The sequence below is a fragment of the Lepisosteus oculatus genome, chromosome 5 (assembly GCF_040954835.1).
Source record: "Lepisosteus oculatus isolate fLepOcu1 chromosome 5, fLepOcu1.hap2, whole genome shotgun sequence".
In the NCBI taxonomy this organism is placed as follows: domain Eukaryota; kingdom Metazoa; phylum Chordata; class Actinopteri; order Semionotiformes; family Lepisosteidae; genus Lepisosteus; species Lepisosteus oculatus.
The window spans coordinates 5,498,582-5,509,278 of NC_090700.1; the positions used below are offsets into that span (position 1 = coordinate 5,498,582).

At 45.8% G+C, this 10,697-nt stretch overlaps 1 long non-coding RNA gene across 1 annotated transcript; it reads right to left on the reverse strand.

Moving 5' to 3' along the window:
* Positions 1–2,041: 2,041 nt before the first annotated feature.
* On the reverse strand, positions 2,042–6,931 carry LOC107076699 (uncharacterized). Its single transcript, XR_001477870.2, has 3 exons — positions 6,655–6,931; positions 6,166–6,295; positions 2,042–5,030 (listed from the first exon to the last, which is right to left on the reverse strand). It is a non-coding gene; the product is annotated as an uncharacterized lncRNA (long non-coding RNA).
* Positions 6,932–10,697: the final 3,766 nt, after the last annotated feature.

Sequence of the window (10,697 nt, forward strand, 5' to 3'; positions counted from 1 at the left end):
AAGCATGTCCTGTTGTATTTCCACAAGCAAGATGACGTCCGCTGATAAAGGAGCTCCTTATCCCAACAAAATCTGAGTTGACTCTGAGGTTAGGGAGTAACCGTGATGGAAGAGCAATCACAGCTTGCTAATGAGGCTGGCCGGCCTTTGTTTTGTTTGTTTTAAGGAGCAACACCTGTGTTCAAAGGCCCCAGTTTTCACACACCCTGCACCAGCTGTCCTCGTAGGTAATCGTGGAGGTGAATTCTGCAGAGCTCCCTGATCAGCTCAGATTTCAGAAAAGGTTACTTGCCCACTCCGGCCAGGATTCCCTGTGCACCACGGTACTGTCTCCTGGACAGCTGTAGGCTTGTGGCGCAGTCAGTGAGGGATATCCCCTCTTCCAGCTGGCAAGGGGCACCCCAAATGTCACTGCAGAGCTCGTAATGTCAGAAGATGACAGTTCAGTGGCGTGGCAGGTCAAAGGAAAACCATCAGCTATATCACCCTGCCACTCCCACCTGGCAGCCCACTGGTGTTCAGCAGGTGTGAGCCTGGTCAGTACCTGGATGGGAGACCTTTGGGAAAGCTGGGGTTGCTGCTGGAAGAGGTGTTAGTGGGATCAGTAGGGTCACGCACATTGCAGTCTGTGTGGGTCCTAATGCCCCAGTATAGTGATGGGGACACTGTAGTGTAAAAAATGGCACTGTCTTTTGGATGAGATGTAAAAGTGAGTTCCCGATTCTCTGTGGCCATTAAAAATTCCTCGAAAAGAGTAGGGGTGTTACCCCGACATCCTGGCCAAATTCCTCCCTGGCCTTTACCAATCGTGGACTCCTAATAATCCCCTCTATGAATCCAGGTGGGGCTACATATTTGTGGTATTATTATTTTATTATTATTATTATTATTATTATTATTATTATTATTATTATTATTATTATTATTATTATTACTGGGCAGAGCTTTGTTGACATTCTTCATTCCCACCCCTGTTGGATGGGTACAGAGGTCGTCACTGTGATCGGAGCTGTGAGAACACAACGGACAATTCCACAACTGCTGGGCTCATAACAAATCATAACTGGCCATTCTAATCTGCAAAAGAGACATATACACGGAGAGCTACCCCTGGAGCCAAGCTCACTAAAGTATTCATGTGTAAGTATTCTAACTTTTGCTCATGCTTCCTTACCATTCCTCTAACCTCTGCAGTGCCAGAATAATAGACATCCCCAGTCTGGAGAACAGCTGAAGAGCCTCCGTCTCGTGAACACGTCTCGTGCCAACTGTCCTCAGGGCTTCATGTGGGCGCGGTGGCACGTCCATGACAGCAGCTGATCCATCCCAACTGTAAAGTGCTCAGCAGCAGCATTGTGGTGAACAACAGGTGTGCAATAAAACCATGATACAATAATATGTTGAGCAGGAGACACTGACCTGCTTAAACAGATGTTTCAATCCTTTTATCAATCCTTTAGAGTGAACATCTGTTTCACGTGAAACTTGTTAAAGACGAACCTTGAAAGTCGGGCCAGTCAACAAGGGGTATACAGCAGTTCATGGTAGCATCCTGATTTGGCAAAATCAATGTTTTGAGAGCTCTTAGGCACACCATTTAGCAGGCATTCCCTTATATCCTAGATAATGGCAACTAAAGCACTGCTCTAATTTTCTAAGATTACTTTGCCTTCCCCTTGCTGAAATGTGGTCAAATCCTGTGATCAGGATGTCGTTATTTTCTTTACCATCACTCAGAGCGTAACCTGGCATAGCACACTAGTCCCTGCAAGCGAGCCTCACACTCTTGTGCGGCTTCCCTGCAGACAGTGAGAGACAAACGGGTGTCCCTCAGTCGTCCCTCACCCTGCAGATCACCTCATCAGTTTCCTCCCTAGGCGATACACATAGCATGCCTTCCTTATCCCCCACTGGCCCTCTGTCTCTCTGCTCTGCCTCTGTAATGATTAACAGGTCCTGTCTCAGTGCTGCAGATAGCAGGGCTCCTGTGCACAGTTCTCCCAGGTGAAGGTCCTTCCCAGGGAGGGCAGCAGATAGTCAATTCACTTCAAGATGCTTTATTGGCATGTCCGATGAGTACAATCAGTGTTGCCAAGGCAAATAAAAAATAAAATTAACATAAAACAAAGAAAAAAAGATACAGACATTTACAACAAAGACATATCATAAAATATTTACATATACCGTAAATATATGGAGCATTACTGGGAGACAGACTGCTCCTCAGGCTGTGACAGGAGATCACATACTGGGCTGCCAGTTCAACTGAGTTCCCTCCTCCCTCTCCCAGTAGGACTGGGACCTGTATTGGTTCTTGCAGGTGTGGGAACTCTGGGACTAGATTTCTGAATTTAGGGAAGAATGTTTCTCTAATCCCAGAGTATCTGTCACAGTGCAGTAGGAAGTGCACCTCTGTCTCTATTTCTCCCTGCTGGCAGTGGGAGCACAGCCTGTCCTCTCTGGGCAGCCAGGTCTGCCTGTGTCGCCCAGTTTCTATGGCCAGGCTGTGGTCAGGCTTTGCACAGAAAGGGAGACACAAGGAAACTGCCTGGGGGATTCATTCATTCCTCCTGTCGGAGGGAGACAGAAAGGCCTGGGACTTGGTTGTAGTGCTCTGGCACTGCCTAGGGTCATTTATCAAAGTGACAAATAAGATTTTTCACAAACAATAAGACAGGCAGAGCAACAGAGGTGCACAGGGCTTCGGTACGGAACTGTATTGACACAATACACACGGTCTGCAAGTCTGACTCGGCAAAGAATTCCCCTGTGCTCTCTTTCTGAAGAAATATCAATGTCTGTCTTCAGCTCAAATACGTACCACACACACAGGCCACATATTAACCTTCTAATGCAGTGCACTGATGTTCACCACTTTTACACTTAGCTAAGGCTTTTTGTCAAAAAGTTATTTAAACTTGGAGAATAACAAAATACACTGTACCTCACAATGCTGGGGCCCTGGGTTCAGCTACTGGGGTGCTAGTTGTATGGTGTTTGTTTCGCACTCAAACAGAGATGTTGTGTATTCAGTTCATCTGTCCACCCATCCATTATCAGAAAGCTTCTTATTCTAGTTTAGAGTCGTAACAAGCTGGAGCTGAGCCCAGCAGCATGGGGCAGACTGGATGGGAAACCAGTTCATTGCAGGACACGGAAACACAACTCAGGGTCATCAGCTAACCTGGTCAGTGTGTCTTTGGACTGTGGGAGGAAACTGGACAGCTCGGCAGAAATGCACATGCCCTGAACATGCAAACTCATTACACACAGTGCTCCACTGAAACCCCAAACCTGAAGATAGCAGCACTAACTAGGAATGCCACCACATCGTCCATTTAAGATGCAGAAATCTTCATGAAGAAAACCTACTGAGCTGAACAAAGCTTAGACTTCTTCAAACATATACACTAGGTGGCAGCAACAGCTTATGAATTAGCGTACAGAAGATATGCACGCTGGCCAGCAGGCCTCATGTGCTCTCATTGATGAGGCAAACCACAAAAGTTTTTGAGTCTTGTGAGACTCAAAGGAAGACTCTCCCTACAGCATGTTAGATCCTTCAAATGCTTACTTTGTTATAGGGGGACTGGAAACACTGGTGCACGTTCAGGATCAGCATTGCATTTCCCTCCCTCAGCCTTGCAGTCCTGGTTAGGTGCCAGTAATCACGCTGGTCAGTGCATCAGTGAGCTGGAACATCCTTGCTTTAATACTGCTGACTGGGGGTTTGACACCCCATTACTAAAATGGTAGAAATGTTGTGATATTCCTTTACTGATCAGACACCCTTATACACTTCCATATTTCATAGAAAAAAAATACACTACATTCTGACCCACCTAAATAAGGGCATCTGCTATGCAAATAATAATGGGTGATCAGCACTCGTTTTTCCTTTTGTCTCAGATGTGCTCTCTCCCTGCAGCTCTAGACCTGTTCAATTAGCCACTGAAAAGTAAGGGCTTTGTTCTGCTACACTGTGATGCAGGTAGGACGACATCTTGAATTCCTTCTTTTTCCAATTGTAAGAAAAACGTGGAGGTTTTATTTAAAGAACAGAAAGGAGGGTGATCTTTTCAACAGCGGTTTATTGCATCTCTAAACAAAAGAGTCCCCACATTTCCAGCGTTACAGGAATTGATCGCATCTCAGCGAATGGCCTGGGGAGGCCGTGTGGTGTAAGACTCTGTCAGTCTGTGTGATTGCAAGGACATTCCCACTCAGAGGCACACTGACCAGCACAGTACCAGGCCTGCAAACAAGGAGACATTGTGGAAAGTGAAATGTCTTATCAAAACATTTAACGAAGGCTTAGCATGCAACTGTGAAAGAAGGTAGTGTATCTAAGTCAAATTGTGCTCTCAATGGTGTCCAGCCTCTGAGCTCTGAGCTCTGAGCAACAACCATCATAGGTCAAGCAAGAAACTCGGAGACGCTTCGAGATTCACTAGCATAGATATCCAGGCTATAAACATCAGAAACCATCAGCTAATGAGCTGCCTCATAAAACGCTCCCATTTTTCACAGCAACTTTCAATAGATTGCATCCATTCAACAGACAATGTGGTATATCTGCATAGGTTTCAATAATACACATTTAAGAAGTTGACTTACTCAGATAATAATCTGTTTTCTAATACGAATGATTCATGTCATTGAATCTCTCCTATACTGAGAAGGACTATGCCTACAGCTGTGCAAGATTCAGACAATACAATATGTCTCCTGTAGGGTCATCAGGGATCCTTGACGCAAGTTCTACATTTTTAAAATTATTTCTGTGCTTGTGGGGGGAGAGGTGAAAGCTGCCTATTGTTCACAGAGCCTCTTTCAGTGCAAAATGCTCAAGGCTTCTCCTTTGTCACCGTGCCAATCAGCCCTGGAGTTCATTGATTGCAATTACAAATGATGCACTGAAATCCTCCTCCTCACGTGGATCCATCTCTATCACACTTCTCTATGGCTACTTAGCAAGCAGCAGCCAGTGTAGCCAATAGACACCCTTGAACCTCCATCTCGAAACATCTCTGAAAGACAAAAGAAAAACAATGCTTTCAGGCACAGACGCAAACGTGCCGACAAAGTCACTTACTGCCTATGCACATACACACACACACAACTCCCACGCTGTCTTGTCTCTTACAGTCTTTGGTGCTGGTGTAGCTCAGCTTGTAATCTGGTCATACACGTCAGCCTCCCACAGCAGAACGCCCACCTGCGGGCCAACAACACAGACTGCTCTCAGCTGTGAACAGCAGCAAACACCCCAGGTGGGACCCGTTCCCTGTGAACCCCAGGAGCCCTGAGCCCTGAGCATGTTGCTCTCTTGGGACCTCATTTCCCATGAACTCCAGGAGCCCCCGAGCCCTGAGCATGATGCTCACTGGGGACCCTGTTTTCCGTGAACCCCAGGAGCCTGTGAGCCCTGAGCATGTTATTCACTGGGAGACCTGTCCATTATTTGCACTTTCACTGTCATTTTGTGAATCGAGTGTGTGTGTGTGTGTGCGCGTTTTGCCCTTGTGGTATACTTTATTTAAGGTTATGCAGCACGGAAATCAAGAGATAAATACACAACCCAACACACCCTGCAGAGGGCTTATGCACCAACCTGCTCTGGTGTTGGGTTAACCTGTGATGGACCACAGTACCGATCAGGGGGAGTCCTGTGCTACCAGTCCATTTAAAGCTAGAGATTCATGAATAAGCAGTGTCCCTTATGAACTTGGGAGGCCTGTGAAGGACATTAACATGGTCTAATATCTCCTGCACCAGTATCAGCCTGCTGCTCTGAGGCACTGAATGGCCTCCTGTTTCAGGTTTGACAGATTGCTCTCACGTACTTCATTCCCCAGGAAGGTGCCTCTTTGCTGTGTGTTTCCGGTCTCCATAGGAGACTGCAATCTTGTACACAGAGGTAAGAAACACTCATCTCACCTCTACAGTACCTGCGCCGGGACGAGCCTGCCTGCACCACAAGTGCTTTGCCTGTGGCTAAGTCTTTATTTTACAAGCACAGTGAAGGGGTATTAGCATCTAATACGGCTCAGCTGCCTTCATAATCCCACTGTCTGCCCTCCTGACCTCCATCAACCATGCACAGCAGCAACCCAAGAGGCTCTTAAACTGAGTTATATCCGAGTGGGGAAAAAAATTCCACACCTTCCTTTGAATGATTACAATGAAAAGCTTTGATCTTTTGCTGTGTGGTATTCAACACACTCTTTTGCTCTTCTTCTCACTGCTTTCCGTATCCGGCTTTCAGACTGGCCAATCCACGTAGCTTCTGTAACTGCAGAACACAGAAATAATGCACACATGAACTATTCCACCCTTCTCAAGGCAGGAGGGAGAAGTGCCCTGATGATGTCCTTGAAACACTTTGCTTCAGCTCCTCCAATATAAATACATATCTCTCTATACTGCAGATGAACTTAACTAAAGCTATTGGCTACACATTCCAGGACAAATATATTTGCTTCATCCTAGTAATTTAGTAAATAAATTGGCAAATATTACAGTTAAATAAGGGAATGTTGTTATAACCATTTTAACAATTTCAAGGTCATGCATTGCACAATTAATTTTTTCGACTATGCAAATACCGCAGAGCACACGCCAGAGGTACCAGTGAAGAGTTCGAGCCTTTACCTCAACCCAGCCTAAATTGCTGGGTTTGTTATGCTGAAAGTCAACAACTCCAGATTCCCAGAACAGCATCCTTCGAGGCCCTGTTTCCTTCCGGGAATCCACAGCATTCCGACTCACATCCCAAAGGTCACCTCGCTAGATTTGTTTTGTACAGTATGTCATCGCAGTGACGGGCTTGTTGCGCAACAGACTGCTGTCTGCCTAGATCAATGGCCGTTTACAGTATAAAGACAGGGGCTGCTGCCTGTGAAAGCATTCTGAAACCAGGGCGCTGAGTGACAACATGGCAGACTGGCACACAGAAGAGAACTGGGCATCAGGAGTTCTCCTCTGCAGCTTACAAGGCACAGCTCTGACAGCACTGAGCATAAACGGCGATAATGAAGTGCCTGTGTCATTCTCTCTGGAATGTGAAGACTGCTCTCTTTGCATCAGGCGAGGAGGAAAGAGAGCTTTGCTGGTATTTTTGGCTCGTCTGCAGCTGTGTTTTTTCTTTTCCTTTGAAAATGTGAAGGCCCCTCCTTGATCTTTACGGAAATGCCTTCCTGGAAATTGTGATCAGTTTCTGGCAAACAGTGCGAAATGATGTCACAGAGCCAAGTCGCTGGCCTACCATTCCTAACCTTTACCATTGTAGATAAACACGTTTTCCCATTTACAGCTTCTCCCCATGCTTACATTACTGTACGTTAGAATTGTTGAATCATTTAATCACTGCTCTGCGTAGTATGAAGCATGCTTCCCTGCACAGTTTCAGGGCTCAGCACTTACTCATTGTGCTTTTGCTATGTGCTTTCCAGCTTACACCACATCCCCATTATCAGACAGGTAGTGAGGTTACCAGCAGACTCCTTAACTGGAAACTCTTCTGTTCAATGTTTCTAACAATCCACCTGTCACTGATGCCAACAGAAGTTACCGTAGGCACAGAATTAACCGACTCTCTACTGAAGAGACAGTTTGAGAATTTATCTATTTAATAATTTGCTATTCAAAAATGAAGAAACTGTGGAAAAAAGGCATTTCACTCACCTAGATGAGCAGACAGGCAAAGGATTGCCTTACTGGGGTGTGCCTGAAATGGTCATTTCTGCTCTCGTTTGTTCAGTCTAAAAAGGGAAAGAGCCACTGCTGCTCTGTTCTGTTTATGAAACATTACATAGAATTCAGTTTATCAGGAAGTGCTGGCCATGACTGGTCAGCTTCCCCACTGCTTGTAGGCTACCTTGAGATTTGGGGGAAAGACTCTGTAAATATTTGGTCTGTCTTTTAAACTTTGCTCAAGTGCTCAATGGTACTGGAAGTCATGTGGTACACAAGTGGTTTACAAAAAGTCATGTTACAATGCTGATCATAAATCACTAGAGGTTTTTGTGGAGAGTAAATATTAACTGGGAGCTATTCTAGAGCTTCCCTTCAGTTTAGTCAAAAACAGCTTCAGCTCTGAGCTCTAAAACACGGCCTGGACTATTACTAACTATGCCAAGAAAGTTGTCCATGGAACCTTCATGGTTCTCAATAAACCTCAGATACTCAGAACTTTATCTATCTTTCGATCATCCTTTCCACTTAAAATACAGCTGTTGGTAGATGGACTCTCAAAGCAAGAACAATTATCAGCAGAAAAAAAGCTCCTACCTCGAAGGATAAACAAAGAGGAGATGTGGTGCATCATGTAAGAACTAACATCAATAAAAGGCCAGCAGTTCTGACCCACTGAGTAATGCCAAGCTTTGGCACATGTCAGCATTAACCATGTACAAGGCCAGCAATAGTTCAGACTGAGCTCCAGCCTGACAATAGGTCACTGTGTTTGCCCTCCAGATTGATGTTACTCAGACTGCACTGGGAGATGCTGATGGAATCTTTTAATTAGTGATGCAAAGCCTAATGGACAGAAAACATGCGTTGAAAAACCTTGTGTGAGAACAGGGGCCAGTCCCTGGAAGCTGAAGGTTATTGCGGAGGACAGTCTGCTGGGAGGTGGGTGGCGTGGGCAGGTGTTCTGCTCACCAGTAAGGGGTGGGCGTACAGATGTGGGTGGAATGACACTCATACGTTGCTGTGATGCTGTGGTAAAGGGATATCCCCTGCTGTACATTCTGGCGCATGGTGTGTTTCTGAACAACAGAGGGATCTGTTGACCAATAGTGCTCATGTGCAGACATCCCTGTCCCCCACTGAAAAATGAATCTGGGATCTATGTGTCCCTTTGAACCTAAGACTTGGATCAAGTAATAATAATTGTAATCGCTTACACTTACATAGCGCTTTTCTGGACACTCCACTCAAAGCGCTTTACAGGTAATGGGGATCCCCTCTACCTGCACCAGTGTGCAGCCGCACCTAGATGATGCGACGGCAGCCATAGTGCGCCAGAACACTCACCACACACCAGCTCTCAGTGAGGTGGAGAACAGAGGGATGAAGCCAATTCATAGAGGAGGATAATTAGGAGGCCATGATTGGAAAGGGCCAATGGGAAATTTGGCCAGGGGTTACACCCCTACTCTTTTCGAGAAACACCCTGGGATTTTTAATGACCACAGAGAGTCAGGACCTCGGTTTTACGTCTCATTCGAAGGACGGCGCCTTTTTACAGTACAGTGTCCCAAAGTAGATTCTTGGCATATCCAGTACATGTCCATTAAAGATTTCAGGTAGAACTAAGGAATAAGGGGGGAAAGAGCTGCCTTGACTTTGTTGCACTGATTTGCTTGTGTACAAGAGACTGTATTTTTCACAAGGAGGAGAACTGAGCCTCAGCCCCTTTGTTATTTTTTCCATGGAGATTTCCTGTGTTCAGTTTCCAAACACAGACCCAGAAAGGCAGCCATTCATTTCCACTCTCTACATGCCATCCTCGCTTCCCTCGGCTAAACATGGTGTGGAAACCAGGCTGATCCACCAGCGTCCACCCGGATCCGAGGAGGACAGCGTTCCAAGAATAGACAGCTGTGTAAACCGTGTAAAAGCTGGGAGAGCTTCGCTGAGCACAGGGAAAGGAGGTCACGTCAAGTGAGAGCTTTAACCTGCTCGCCCAAAAATAGCCTCATCTAAACAGTGTGCTCAGGAACCCCCACCTACTGTACCGACGCGCTGGAGGGCTCTTGAGTTGGGTTCATGTTCATAGACATCTGTTTTGTTACAATGTCCAGGACGACGTTTTCCACCTTGCAGCACACTCCCTTCAATACAAACGTGCAGTGGCCCACAAGCAGGTTCACACTGCAGCCTCACAGCGCAGGGGTCCCTGGTGACCTGTCGACTGGGAGCTAGGCAAGGGCAGGACGAAGGATTATAGACGAGTTGATTAAGATCGACGTTGGCATTGATAAGTGGATTCATTTTAAGGTGTGGGTCAGGATAATAATTTGTCATACAAACTCAAATGCGTTAATTTAGAGTCCCAGTGGTGCTCTGAGCATTTTTTTTAAATGAAGGAAGAACCATATGCACAAGGTGAATTAAGCTTTTGGGGTTTCTGATAGCAGAAAAGCTACTGAAGGGATTGAATCTCTGCAAAAGGGATGGCATCTTTCAGAGTTCAGGAATCCATGTGCTGCTCCTTTGTTGTGCTGACAAGCAGCCCATCAGAACTGCCTGACCTCAGCACTGTCACCACTGGGAAGATCTCCTTTTCTGTCAAGCAGTTTCTGGAGCCTATTGATGTCATCAGACAGCTCGGCCCAGCCACAGCTGGTACTGACATTAGCCAGGCTCATACCTTCCTTGACGAGTGGGGAAAAGTGGACTGCTGTTCTCCATGCAGGTCACAAAACAAACCCAGTTTCCATTAATTCTTAAAACAATCTGATGGAGAATAAAAGCCAGTGTTCAGTACCCTCCAATGTTTATAGTAAACTGAGAGATCAGTCTGCACATCACAATCAATGCCTTTTGAAAAAATACTTTGCAATTGACAGGACAGCATTAATAGCTCTTCCAGACTTGAGTTTTCGTATTCTTTTTCAATGTATCAAGTGAACTTGATTTCCTGTGATGTGATTTCAGTTGATGTAATCTCTCTCATTGTACGAATG